We start from the raw sequence: 15877 nt of genomic DNA, 5'->3' as shown, positions 1-15877 counted from the left end.
CCATCATCTCAGACGAAACGGTCATCAGTGGATGTAGTTGTGGATTATTTATTTTGCGCACCGTTTTCGAAAGACGATATCTGTTTTTATTTTTATTTTATTTTTATTGTTTTCATTTATATAACTGTGTCTGTTGAAAATTACTACACCGATGTTTCGTATCAAATTAGCGAAACAAGGGTGTTACATTAACTGTAAAGTTACAACTGGATTTCACAATAAGTGTCATCCATTTATTATATAATTTGTGTGTGTATGGTATGTTGAGGGCCTTCAGTCTTTTCACATTATCATATTCTCATATTTAATTCTCAAATCAATTCTTATATAAATTCATATGTTAAATCTTCAGGAAGATGTGGTGCATTGCCTTGGATGATACCGATCATAGGAACATTCGAAATGTAGATATTCTGAATACAACGAGCATCGCGTGAAGGCAAGTTTGCGAATGTGACATTTTTTCGCATGAAACTCACTCGGGAAAGAAACGCTGTTGACACTGGTGAAGATTTTGTGCGTTGGGAGTAATTTCGCCATAAACCATGCTTTACAGATCACTTTTCCGAAAACTGCCGTTTTCAACTGATTACGAATTAATGTACACTACGAGAATTTCACCGAAAACAATTTCAAATTATTTTCTCCTTTTTTTTTAAATTAATTCATCTGACATACAAGTAGTAGGCGAATAATTAAAACGTTATATCTGTATACAATAGAAAACATTCGCGTAGTGATCTTACACAGACATAGGTAAGTAAATGAAAAACAAAAATAAAAATAATAATCAGGTTTCGCACGCATGGAGCAAAATTAAGAAGCTTTGACGCTAACAAATGTGCCACCAGTTCATTACAGGTACTGGGAAAGCTTGAACGTCGTGTTTTCAGAAACGGTTTAATATATAATAAGCCGAGACACATGTTCGCATGTTTGACACCTCTTCCACTGAGCGAAGTTGCTTGGAAATCGTGTTATGGCTCCTGCCGTTTTCTCGTAAGTCGCAGATGCGTCACTAATAGTCACACTCTCGGTTGGACCAGCTACTAAACCGCTTTAGAAATAATATTCGTTCCAGTCTTCAGACCTCGCTTCCCACGTGGGTACCTCAAATACTGGAAAGATAGCAGTGATAAGATTCCCTGATGACATCGCTATCCTCAGTGAGAATGAAGGTAAGTTACAGGACTTATTCAAAGGAATGAAGGATAGGAATCTGACTGACAGTAAACCGAAGGAAGAGGAAAGTACTGAGAAATGACGGAAATGAGATCAGCGAGGAACTTGACATCAGAACTGGTGATCACGTGATAAAGGAAAAAAGGAATTCTGCTACGTTGAGAGCAAAAATAGCCCATGTCGAACGGAACACTGAGGACATAAAAAAACAAGCTGGCAGAAGCAAAGACGTCACTCCTGCCTAAAGAATATCTACTAGCGTCAAACAAAGGCCTTAATTTGAGGAATAAATTTCTGAGAATGTTCGCCTAGAGCATAGTACTTTATGGCAGTGAGACATAGCTTGTGGGAATCCAGAAAAGAAGAGAATAGAAGCGTTTGAGATGTGGTGCTACAGACGAATGGTAAAAATTAGGTGGACTGATAAAGTAACGAATGAGGAGGTTTACCGCAGAATCGGCGAAGAAAGGAACATTTGCAAAAAACTGACAGGAAGAAGTGACAGGATGACAGAACATGCGTTAAGACATCAGAAGACGGTACTAACGGGAGCTATAGAGACTAAAACCTTTAGAGGAACACAGAGATGGGAATACTTTCGGAAAATAACAAAGGAAATAGGATGCAAGTTCTATTCTGAGACGAAGAGTTTGGCGCAGAAGACAGATGACTCAAAAAGAGAAGTTAAAAACTACGTATGTCTTACACGCTAGTACAGTACACGTGTATTAACTGTACTTTCCGCAGGCATCCGCGTTGGAGGGACAGAGAGGGAACATGCCTCAATCTCAAATCTGAGTACAGACGTTTTATTCTTTACAGTATTCTCCCGAAGTCTGAAGAAACCTTGAATGGCCAAGATCGAGTTCAATACTACTTATTCCTGATGACCGGTTTCAGCAGTTAAGTGTGTTATCTTCTGATCTTCAAAAAAACCTTTTTGTTGTAGGTCCCTTTCCATTACGGCAGTATCAAACTTGTCATGTTGACATTGTAGTGGATATTATGTAGCACGTTCCACACAGGTCACAAATAAAAGCAACATAGTGTGTGAGGAATCTGTTTTACTTTTAAAAACCTGTGTGGTCTCTGCTACGCCAATATTATGTCAAAATGGCATGTGTGATACTGCCGTAATGGAACAGGACAACAATAATTTTTTGAAGACCAGAAGATGACAATCGTAACTATTGAAACCGGTAATCAGGAATAAATAGTATTTAACGCGATCGTGCCCATTAAAACTTTCTTCAAAGCAAATACAGATCGTTTCTTCTCATTTCTAATTACGAGAAATTTCAGTCCCTCCAACTTGTAACGGTGACTGACTGCCACCTCACTAAACAGCAGATTTAACATCGCCAGTTCCATTGATAAATACTCTAGACTTAGCAATAACTACATATCTTGTGTTTTCTTAGCTGTCACCCTGTTCACGGTCTGCAGTTTCGGCGGTGATCTGCAGTCAACAAGGATACGAATGTTTACAGAACAGTGACGAAATAACGTCTCCAATCTCTGCCCTGTTGCTTGCCCGTTCAGTCCTTACAGAGCTGCAGAAACACAGTGAACGAAAGTCCATGATGATTTGCTGATTCTGCATTCAGTTTTAGACGACAGAGGTATTGTAATACAGTCGCTACAACACAGGTATGCTATTTTGCTGGTGTGTACATCAGTACTTAAACCCGGATACATCAGCCAAAAAAAAGTACGTTTTTTTCTTCCCTAGAAGAGAGGGTGAAATGTGTGAAATTTCAAGGTCGAAAAAATGTGCTATCTGATGTGTCGGCAGAAGTGCCAACACCGTGTTGTTTGAGGAAGCCGAAATGCACGCTATAAGCTCACGCAGGATGGCGTGAGGTCTGAAACAGGATACATAATGAATGCTATAAAGAAAAGTACGTAGCTTCTGGAATACTTAACTTTAATCCATAATTGGTGAACATTGGTCTTGTTACTGTACATGCTTCATTAGATACATAGCAAAGGAGAAATGGCGCCTTGCTAGGTTGTAGCAATTGACTTAGCTGAAGGCTATGCTAACTATCGTCTCGGCAAATGTGAGCGTAATACTCAGTGAACCTTTCCTAGCAACGTCGGCTGTACAACTGGGGCGAGTGCTAGTAAGTCTCTCTAGACCTGCCGTGTGGCGGCGCTCGGTCTGCAGTTACTGACAGTGGCGACACGCGGGTCCGACGTATACTAATGGACCGCGGCCGATTTAAAAGCTACCACCTAGCAAGTGTGGTGTCTGGCGGTGACACCACACTATCTACGACAGGGCCCCACTTAAAGTCTATGGGTGCAGCACAGGAGCACAGGAGCACAGGCTGTCAGAGAGCTACGAATTCGGCTTTCCAGATGGCTTGCTACACAACAGTTTGAAAACTAAGGAGACGAGGATTGCCTCGGTGGAGTCCCAAGCCAATTTGACACTGGTTTTGGGAGGTATCCAGGTTCGTCGTAAATTGGTCATGGGCTACACCCAAAAAACGTTGCTTTGAAAACCCATTTTATCCAACTCCAATTATGCCAGCAGACACTAAACAATAGAAATTAGTTAACGCAAACAGATATGAAGTTTTACAAAAATGCTTCAAATGGCTCTGAGCACTGTGCGACTTAACTTCTGAACAGTCGCCTAGAACTTAGAACTAATTAAACCTAACTAACCTAAGGACATCACACACATCCATGTCCGAGGCAGGATTCGAACCTGCGACCGTAGCGACCGACCTGCTCGGCTCCAGACTGTAGCGCCTAGGACCGCACGGCCACTCCGGCCGGCGAAGTTTTACACGCAATCAACGTTATAGATGGTATCAAAACTGAATACGATTCTTTTAATGCTTGTTCCGTGTTTCGCCACTCCGAGGGGTATTAACGTCGCATTTTTATTGATATCTAGTTCCTTCTATCATTGTGACTTTTTTTTTTTTAAAAAAAAAGTTCAAATGTGTGTGAAATCACATAGGACTTAACTGCTAAGGTCATCAGTCCCTAAGCTTCCACACTACTTAACCTAAATTATCCTAAAAACAAACACAAACACACACACACACACACACACACACACACACACACACACACACACACATCCATGCCAGAGGGAGGACTCGAACCTAAGCCGGGTCCAACCGTACAGTCCATGACAGCAGCGCCTTAGCCGGCCGGTGTGGCCCAGCGGCTCTAGGCGCTACATTCTGGAACCGCGCGACCCCTACGGTCGCAGGTTCGAATCCTGCCTCGGGCATGGCTGTGTGTGCTGTTAGTTAGGTTTAAGTAGTTCTAAGTTAAAGGGGACTGATGACCTCGGAAGGTAAGTCCCATAGTGCTCAGAGCAATTTGAACCATTTTTGTAGCTTCCTAGACCGCTCGGCTAATCCCGCGCGTCTGCCATTTTACCTATTTGAGATTTTTAATTTACAGATTCAGCCTAACATTATGGGACTATGAATACATTATTTATCCTAATATTTTCTAACTTAATTTCATAACTCGTTGGACCCTATGGACGTAATCATACGAGGACGTAATTTCAGATCACTGAATCAAGAAAGTGGCATTTGTATTCATATTAACAATATAAGAAACTGTACTTTACCTGTACTATTGAAACCCGTTCAGATACTATTGTAATCTGCGTTAAAATAGTAAATAGATAAGTGTTTCGAGATTCCATGAGGTTTGTAGACGTATTGTCAAATTTAGTTCTTGGGGCTGGAAGCGTTTTTAACTCGTCGAATAATTTGTATCAAAACGGTCAAATTTTGAATCTTGCTTCCACTTGAAGAAATATCTGCAGACGCCCGTGGTACTTCAATACGCTCTGCGCACACGGTGGGGCCACTAGGTAACGCCATATAGAGAAGAGTGTACGTTAGGGCGCTGTTTTCACTAAGCTGTAGCTGACAATGTGGCGACTTTTCTGACGTACGCGAGTAATTATTAACATTTATAGTTGCATACTTTTTCTGTGGAATTTGAAATAGCTTTTGAATAACACCTCAGCGACATGTGTGGAACTTGGCCAAACAGGAGACAACAGCCCCTCGAAACACTGTACCGCCATCAGGAGAAGAAGTCCCAGATACGTCGCTCTACTGTATCAAACATAAGCAAAAACAACTCATCTACGGTTTAAGTGTGCTTACGTACGTCCTCTGGACACATCACCGCGTGCTCTGCTGCTGTTGCGATCAGGAAACTTGGGAGTGAAGCTATTCAGACTTTCACAATGTATACGAAAGCCCAAAAAGTGGACGTGGTTTCCGTTTATGGTGTATATCGCCAAGCTGCTTGAACAGCAGTGGGCTTGCATGCTGAAAGATATCCTGATCGTGCTAAGCCTTCTGAAACTCTTCACAAACATAATTAAAAAATCTTAAACGTGGCTGCGAAACAGCGACTGTATAAATCTGAAGAGGTTGAAACATCAGCCAACGAGTTGCAAACATAGGTTTACTAGCCCTTGACCTGGGTTTCGATATTTGTAAAGGCAGTTGGCCTTAGTCTCTGGCATAAGGTACACGTAACTTATGTAAATATTTTATCTAGTGACGCCTCTACAATTTTATGTTGACAAGAGCCTCTGCCTGTGGGCATTTACTAGTGAACATTCATTCTGAAGTACAATGTATGTAATCTGGCTGCTATCTAAAGCTATGGCTTGCGACAATTCTTGTTTTGTCAATTTTGTTTATGACAAGAGCCGCTCGGCTTCATTTATCCAACGTACCATCACGAGATGCAACAAGGCCCACTACTTGTGTGGAAGATATTTTTACAAATATCGAAACCTAGGTCAAGGGCTAATAAACCTTCATTTGCAACTGGTTGGCTGATTTTTCAACCTCTTCATAATTAGAAAGATCAAGACCTGAATGTGTGAGTGACGAAATTCGGCAGCGAAAAAGAACAGCTTTTGATAGAAGAAATGCAGTCAACATTTTAGTAGCCGTAACTCCCCCTATTTACGCTTCTATCCCACATGTCTTCTAATTCTTTGCAACACGTCACGATTTCCTATCCTGTGACAACCTTTTAATATTGGAATACACACAAGAAATATCTGATAACGTCGGAAGTTGGTGCCGCTCTCACGAGACCACATGGCAGTCGTATTTTAAGCTTTTCGTGCGTTATTAGTAACTTAAATTAAGGCAACTTCATTTTCGACCAGTACCGTGGATCTGAGATAGACTGCTTGTCTGCCATGTAGAGGTCCTAAATTCAATCCCTGACCGAAGCAAATTTTTAACAAAAGAGCACGTTCTACGAACATTTCCGTAAAGCGTAAAATATATGAAGGTGGAAAACGTTAATAGCGCTCGGGACAGGTTATCACCGGTTCGAGTCTCATTATCGTCAATAATTTTTTGGTTTCTTCTTCGTTAATTTCGAGTACATACGTCATATAATGTTCATCAAATATATGCTAATGAACATGTATCTGATTAAATAAAACATTAAATGAAATATCACTAAAAATTCAAGAAACTGAAAGCCTGAGTAACGAAATTCGCCAGCGAAAAGGAACAGCAACTGACGGGAGAAACGTAGCTAACTTTTTAGCAGCTATAACTCCCCTCCCTCACCTCCTCAGCGGCGCTCAACCCGACCCTATATGACTTCATATCCTGTGTCAGCATCTTCATGCCAGAGACCTTTACTAGTCTCGGACATCTATGATGTATACGTGCAAACTGAGGCTACAAATAGAAATTTGTACCAAAGCTGGGATTCGAACCTAGGTCTCAAGATCACTAAGCAGATTCGCTAACCACTACGCCACCTCGGCACAGTTTCTTTGAACAAGTGTGTGGACTACTGTGACATGCCTTCCTCCTCTTTCGAAATGCCGGTTCACACCTCATGCACACATACATCATAAATGTTTGAGACTTGAAGAGTTATTTGGAACCATATAATTTCATTTGATTAAAGCACCTGTGCCTGGTTTTCAGACAGGTTCTCCCGTTTACTTCGATGCTGTGGTGCTATCCCAACTCAGCTGGAGAGCTTCTGCAGTGCTGTTTGAGTTTATTGGGAATACCAAGTGGGGCGAGTTGTCAACGGGAATTTGGATTGAGGAGCGACGCTTGCTAGGGCAGTCTGTGCAGTGTACCTGCATAGTGAACACGACGCCTGGGTTCGAATCCTGGCCTCGTTACAAATTTTTGTTCATCCCTTCATTCTGCATATACACAACATCTAATTGTTATTCCTGCGAAAGCTGGTCGTGTACTTGTTTCTAATTTCGTATTGCATACAAATATCCAGTTTTCTTTACAAATATAAATTCTTAATTGTCGACCTTTTATAGAGGATTGTTAATACAGAATTTCTGAATTGAAGGATAAACTAAAAATGATTATTTTCATCCTTATGTATTTTACTCTTCTTGGAAATTCTCAAGGAGTACGCAGCTATGTTTAAAAATCCACTGCAGCCAGGAACGTAACCCAGACCCCCACGCTGTAGGCGTGTGTTCTACTTCGGAATCACACGGACCAGCGGAAACGCAACTTAGTTTTAGGGTATCAAAACGTTCAGAAAACTTCGAAGTCGTTTTTCTCGAGAATTTTTGAAAGTTGCATCGAACTGCTTCGGGGGATTTATGTGCCATGTGGCCTCCTTTTGAGGACGGCAGCTAGATCTAACGTTCTGGAATATCTGTTAGATGTATTCCAATAGCTGTTCAGCCCTAGAATTTTTGCCTTCTGCAGTTTCCTCTGTTACCATGGAAGCTGTTCCTTGAGCTCTTAAAACATGTCCTGTCATCTTGTTCCTTCTCCTACTCAATGTTTTCCACGTACTCTTTTCCGTATCTGCCGAGAACCTCCCTTCCAGTTCAGCATCGTTCTATAACAACACATCTATTCCAGTTTCCTAAACACTCCATACTTCTTTTCCCTACAGTGGTGTTATCAGAAACTTCTTTCTCAGACTGAGGCCTACCTTTACAAGCTGACTTATTTCGACGAGGAATGCCGTTTTTGCCTCTGTTAGTCTGTATCAAATGGTTCAAATGGCTCTGAGCACTATGGGACTCAACTGCTGAGGTCATTAGTCCCCTAGAACTTAGAACTAGTTAAACCTAACTAACCTAAGGACATCACACACATCCATGCCCGAGGCAGGATTCGAACCTGCGACCGTAGCGGTCTCGCGGTTCCAGACTGCAGCGCCAGAACCGCGCGGCCACTTCGGCCGGCTGTATCATAAATATATAATTTTATATTAAAAATCAAGAAATTCCTCCAGCTGTATTTAAGGTGTCGATTTTATTTTGGCAACTAGTTTCAACGTTGTAACAACGTCATCTTCAGGCACATACACTTGCTGACGTAAACTGCATGCGGCTTCTACTAGAAGTCAGTGGTGCTATATGGAAGTGCTCCGTGTGGGATGTGGGAAGTAATAGCTGGGGCATATAAAGCTGGGGCACACCATACGCCCGTTTTTAATAATATTAATAATATGCGCACCCACTGTCCCCCGCCAATAGATGGAGGAAAATTGGATAATACTAGCGCAACGAAGTATAGCGTTGCTACGTACATCGGAATCGTGCGCATTGTGTAGATGGTAATACAGATTGAGATCTGTGTTGCGGAAGAGAATCAAAATGTGGGATTAGAGGCTATGATTGTAATTGTTTTGAAATTTTTTGTAATTTTTTATGAAGTGCAGCTTATGTTCTTAGATCTCAGGGCAAATAACAATGTTCACCTTCGGAATAATGTCGGAAATTCGTGGCCGTGTAACTGTAATGTCCCTGAAAATAACACAAGCTCTTTTCCCCGATAACTGCAGAACACGTCGCCACGAAATCGGCCGCGGCGGCGATTTCGTCGGAACAGCGCACTTACGTACGTACGAGCCGGCGAGCACCCCGTCCTGCTGCGTTTTGGGAGGGTAAACCACGGCCTTAATTTTCCCGTGCCGGACGCACAATTATCAGAGACGGGACCGTGAACTTGATAACAAGGCTCGCCGGGGATAATCTCCGCCTTTGTTGTCTGTGTGTGTACTCTCTGTTAAGACGTTAAGTAAATTCCTTAGTAGGGCAATTTCTCTTCCGTGGCCTATGATTGTAATGGCTCCGATAGAAGCGGGAGGTTGAACTTTGACTCCGGAGCGCTCCACGTTTTAACAACTGCTTTTATGGCCGCGGCACGTCCCGGCTCTGTTCTGCCGGCCGGCACGCCGCGCCGTCGCGATCGCCGCAAACCGCCGCTCCGCAACGCAGGCGTTGCCCTTCCCGGCCGCTCCGGGGAGAAATCACACGGGCGCTCTTCGCCTCTCGCTTCTGCCGGCGCTGCGCTGCCAGCCTGCCGCGCAGGCGCTTTGGACGAAGTGCGCTGCTTCTGCAAAACTTAAGGACGAGCTACACTGAAGCGCCAAAGAAACTGGTGTAAGCGTGCGTATTCAAATACAAAGATATGTAAACAGGCAGAACACGGCGCTGCGGTCGACAACGCCTATACAGGGTGGTCCATTGATAGTGACCAGGCCAAATATCTCATGAAATAAGCATCAAACGAAAAAACTAAAGAACGAAACTCGTCTAGCTTAAAGGAGGAAACCAGAGAGCGCTATGGTTGGCCCGCTAGTTGGCGCTGCCATAGGTCAAACGGATATCAACTGCGTTTTTTTAAAATAGCAACCCCCATTTTTTGTTACATCTTCGTGTAGTACGTAAAAAACAATGAATGTTTTAGTTGGACCACTTTTTTCGCTTTGTGATCGCTGGCGCTGTACGTGGCATCACGTAACATTCCGCCAGTGCAGACCGTATTTGCTTCGTGATCTTCGACCATAGATACTAGTAGACGGGCCTTGCTGTGCAGAAGCTATAGGGCTGGTGTGAATCCAACATAAACCACGTGACTGTTGGCAAAACGTGGCGGGATTTCAAATCAGCGGTCTGCCATCCTATGTTTGTATCGTATTTTCCCCACATTTCTCAATTGACTGCCAAACGCTTCCAACAAAAATTACATTTTTATTTGCGAAAAGTTATGCCAGAACTACATATGACCTGGATTTGTTCATAGTACCATTTATGAAATCTAACAAATACATCGAACGCCACTCTGGTGGGCAGCGGGACAAAATTACTATAAACTATCAATTGAATTAAAATGTTAAAATTCTTTTAAACAGTAAGAGTGGGCTCGTGTCAAAACTTTAAACATTGGATTCGCCGCGTTTTGAGCCCTAGTCATTTATAAAAGAAAATGGGATATGGGAATTATGTCAACCTTAGGTGCCATTGGAGGGCAGCATGGAGGGTAAACATCGTAGAGGGAGACCAAGAGATGAATACACTAAGCAGATTCAGAAGGATGTAGGTTGCAGTAGGTACTGGGAGATGAAGAAGCTTGCACAGGATAGAGTAGCATGGAGAGCTGCATCAAACCAGTCTCAGGACTGAAGACCACAACAACAACAACATAGGTGCCAAAATTGTCGACTTTAGGAGTAGGTCCATTTTAGAGTATCAATTTTAAGTGCACTTCAAAGCTACAGTTCCCACTATTTTTACAAAAGTTTAAACTATCAGTTTAAAAAAAACGTAACGTGCTACAGTTCTGTTCTAATACAATATTTTCCTAACTCGCAGTTATCACACACATTCTAACAACATTCAGACTTACAGGCATTGGAAGCACAGATTTCAGAAGACGAGGCATCGTCTAACGAACGCCTTCTAGTCTGTGATTTACGGAGCTTAGGCATCTTCGATTTCATATGCTCCGGAAAATCAGAAAGTGTCGGGATAGCATCACTACTTAGCCAATTCCCTCCAGTCTTATCCCTATAAAAACATCAGGATTAAAATTGACAGACACTGTAAATATAAATTATAAATATACATTGTAAATAATAACTAACCTATCAAAACGCTTCTCCTCGAAGTGCTTCGAGCAAAGGCGCGTATGTGCAGATGGCTTAAAGTTGTACCTTTTCAGGGCCTGTATCCAAAGCTGCCTTCGGTTTTCATCCTTAGGGAAACTATGACTACGAACGACAAACAGTTATACTTACTTCTGTAACCGAATTATCACAGATACTTTCCAAAATGTAAAATGAGTCTGACTTTACAGGCATCACTTTCAACACTTTAATTTACGTGATACTCTATTTCAAGTGTAAAAAGCATATAAAACTCACTTCAGCAGATTTCAATAAACGCATCTGCACTATCATAGAAACACTTTCACATGAAATGTAATGCCATTTCCCCCGACAAAACGCTGAGTACAGCCATAAGCGCAACACGAAACAGCCATGTTTTGCCAAAATTCGCGTGACTTCAGCCCAGAGATGTTGGAGCCACGAAAATGACGTCAGGGCCAGTCTATTACATTTACGGTCGAAGTTCGTGATAAATTACCCGTGTTAAAATGGACCGTTTACAAATTGCGAAAAAGGTCGATATCGAGTTGATGTATGGCTATTGTGATCAAAATGCACAAAGGCCGTGTGCTATGTATGCTGCTCGGTATCCTGGACGACATCATCCAAGTGTACGGACCGTTCGCCGGATAGTTACGTTATTTAAGGAAACAGGAAATGTTCAGCCTCTTGTGAAACGTCATCCACGACCTGCAACAAATGATGATGCCCAAGTAGGTGTTTTAGCTGCTGTCGAGGCTAATCCGCACATCAGTAGCAGACAAATTGGGCGAGAATCGGGACTCTCAAAAACGTCGGTGTTGAGAATGCTACATCAACATCGATTGCACCCGTACCATATTTCTAGGCGCCAGGAATAGCATGGCGACGACTTTGAACGTCTTGTACAGTTCTGCCACGGGGCACAAGAGAAATTACGGGACGATGACAGATTTTTTGCACGCGTTCTATTTAGCGACGAAGCGCCATTCACCAGCAGCGGTAACGTAAACCGGCATCATATGCACTATTGGGCAACGGAAAGTCCACGATGGCTGCGACAAGTGGAACATCAGCGAACTTGGCGGCTTAATCTATGGTGCGGCATTACGGGAGGAAGGATAATTGGCCCCCATTTTATTGGTGGCAATGTAAATGGTGCTGATTTCCTACGTAACATTCTACCGATGTTACTACAAGAGGTTTCACTGCATGACATAATGGCGATGTACTTCCAACATGATGGGCGTACGGCACATAGCTCGCGTGAAGTTTAAGCGGTATTGAATAGCATATTTCATTACAGGTGGATTGGTCGTCGAAGCACCATACCAAAGCCCGCACGTTCACCGGATCTGACGTCCCCGGATTTCATTCTGTGGGGAATGTTGAAGGATATTTGCTATCGTGATCCACCGACAACGCCTGACAACATGCGTCAGCGCATTGTCAATGCATGTGCGAACTTTACGGAAGGCGAACTACTCGCTGTTGAGAGGAATGTCGTTACACGTATTGCCAAATGCATTCAGGTTGACGGACATCATTTTGAGCATTTATTGCATTAATGTGGTATTTACAGGTAATCACGCAGTAACAGCATGCGTTCTCAGAAAAGATAAGTTCACAAAGGTACATGTATCACATTGGAACAACCGAAATAAAATGTTCAAACGTACTTACGTTCTGTATTTTAATTTGAAAAACCTACCTGTTACCAACTGTTCGTCTAAAATTGTGAGCCATATGTTTGAGACTTTTACAGCGCCATCTATTACAAAGCGAAAAAAGTTGTCCAACTAAAACATACATATTTCTTTACGTACAACACCAATGTGTAATGAGAAATGGGGGTTCCTATTTAAAAAAAAAAACACAGTTGATATCCGTTTGACCTATGGCAGCGCCATCTAGCGTGCCAACCATAGCGCCATCTGGTTTCCCCCTTCAAGCAAGACAAGTTTAGTTCTTTGTAGTTTTTTCGTTTGACGTTTATTTCGTCAGATATTTGGCCCGGTCACGATCAATGGACCACCCTGTATAAGACAACAAGTGTCTTGCGCAATTGTTAGATCGGTTACTGCTGCTACAATGGGCGGTTATCAAGATTTAAGTGAGTCTGAACGTGGTGTTATAGTCGGCGCACGAGCGATGGGACACAGCATCTTCGAGGAAGCGATTAAGTGGGTATTTTCCAGTGCGACCTTTTCATGAGTGTACCGTGAATATCAGGAATCCGGTAAAACATCAAATTTCCGAATCTGCGGCCGGGAAAAGATACTGCAATAATGACGGAAGAGAATGGTTCAAAATGACAGAAGTGCAACCCTTTCGCAAATTGCTCCATATACCAATGCTGGGCCATCAACAAGTGTCAGCGTGCGAACTATTCCGAAACGTCATCCATATGGGCTTTCGGAGCCGAAGGCCCACTCATGTACCCTTGATAACTGCACGACACGAAGCTTTACGCGTCGCCTGGGCCCCTAAACACCGACACTGCACTGTTGATGACTGGAAACATGTTGCCTGCTCGGACGAGCCTCGTTTCAAATTGTGTCGAGCGGATTGACGTGTAGGGGTATGGAGACAACCTCATGAATCCATGGACCCTGCATGCCAACAAGGGACTGTTCAAGCTGATGGAGGCTCTGTAACGGTGTGGGGCATGTGCAGCTGGAGTGATATGGGACGCCTGATATGTCTACTTACGACTCTGACAGGTGACACGTAAGTAAGCATCCTGCCGGATCACCTGCATCCATTCATGTGTATTGTGCATTCCGACGAACTTGGGCAATCCCGGCAGGACAATGCGACACCCCACACGTCCAGGATTGATACAGAGTGGCCCCAGGAGCACTCTTCTGAGTTTATACACTTCCACTGGCCACCGAAATCCCCAGACATGTACATTATTGAGTATATCCGGGAAGCCTTGCAACATGCTGTTCAAAAGAGATCTCCACCTCCTAGTATTCTTACGGATTTATGGACAGATGTACAGGATTCATGGTGTCAGCTCCCTCTAGCACTACCTCAGACACTAGTCGAGTCCATGCCACGTTGTGTTGCGGCACTTCTCCGTGCCCTAAAAGATATGCAGCAGGTGTACCAGTTTCTTCGGCTTTTCAGTGGTGGTTCAAATGGCTCTGAGCACTGTGGAACTTAACATCTGAGGTCATCAGTCCCCTAGACTTCGAACTACTTAAACCTAACCAACCTAAGGACAGCACACACATCCATGCCCGAGACAGGATTCGAGCCTGCGACCGTAGTAGCAACGCGGTTCCGGACTGAAGCTCCTAGAACCGCTCGGCCACCGCGGTCGGCTTTTCAGTGTAGATAAAGTACGATGGCGATTAGCAAAATACGAGGGGGTAGCCAAAAAAACGAAATTAATTTTTAAATTATGTACATTTTAAAATTATATACGAAACAACCTTATCCCCTTCAGAATACTCTCAATTACAACTAATACAGTTGTCTCCACGCGGTGCTTCCACTGTTCGAAACCTTTTTTGCAGTCATCTTTAGGAATGACTGACAGCTCTTCTCTCGTTTTTTTCTTGGATTCTTCAACGTTCTCAAATACGTGTCCTTTTTATACACCTTTTCATGTGTGGAAATAAGAAAAAGTCGCACAGAACCGGCTCAGGTGGGTAAGGTGCGTGGGGCAGCGGAACCATGCCATTTTTAGCCAAAAACTGTCTAACGGAGAGGGCTCTGTGTGCAGGTGCGTTGTTGTGATGAAAGGACCAGTCTCCTCTCTGTCCAAATCTTACGTTAAAATGCGCTGGTCCGAGCTCAAAGACAACCCACTAATCTCTGAAATTGATCACTTGTCTGTCGATGGTCTGTGAGCACAAATGCTCGAATTTTTTCAATATTCGGGCAGTATATGGACGTCCAGAACGAGGTTTGTCATCAATCGTCATGTCGCCATTTTTAAATCGAGCAAACCACTCGTACACTTGAGGTTTTCCCATAGCGTCATCTTGGTAAGCTGCTTTCAACATTAAAACAATTTCAGCAGCATTTTTACCGAGTACAAAATAAAATTTCACAGTTGCGTCGTTCACTTGAATTTGCTATCATAAAAAACAGCGCTAGTAAAAACAATCACTCCGGATGAACGGAACAAGCCAGGTCGACAATATAGGAGGCGCTGAACTAGCAATGAGTTGAGCTATACACGGCTAGCGGCAGAAATACGTACTACACAGGCTCCACCTACGGCAATGTTAGTCCTTTTTTTTCCTTTGTTTTTGGGTACCCCTTGTAAGGTTCGACCGGCCGCGAAGTGTAAAAATCAAAAACGTTTTATTTGCAACTGTTAGCTGCTCGTTCCAGATACTTCTCTACACAGTCGCCACCCCGACTTAGACATTTGTCGTAGCGTTGTACCAACTTTCCAATACCCAGGTCATAGGAGGTAGTAAGCTGTGCTTCCCGCCAATACTATGCGCTAGTCTACAGCTCGTTGTGTGTGCCAAAATGTTGTCTCCACGGGCATCGGTTCGTGTGAGCGGAGATGAAACCCAGGAGGAGCCATTTACGGGCTGTACTGTGGGTGATCAAAAGCTTCTCGTGGAAAACGCTTCATTGCCCCTGCAGAGTACGGCTGAGAATTGTCATGAAGAAGGAAACGCGTGATTGTTACGTTATGTAGGCTGCATGACATCAGGCGAGATCTCTGATAACGCCCTCACGCTTCAGAGGAGACAATACTGTTTTCTAGGCATCTTTAGTGCTCACTGAGCGCTCAGAACTGAAAAGAGCGACG

Source organism: Schistocerca nitens, chromosome 7 (genome assembly GCF_023898315.1).
Source record: "Schistocerca nitens isolate TAMUIC-IGC-003100 chromosome 7, iqSchNite1.1, whole genome shotgun sequence".
NCBI lineage: Eukaryota > Metazoa > Arthropoda > Insecta > Orthoptera > Acrididae > Schistocerca > Schistocerca nitens.
This window is presented reverse-complemented; position numbering follows the sequence as displayed.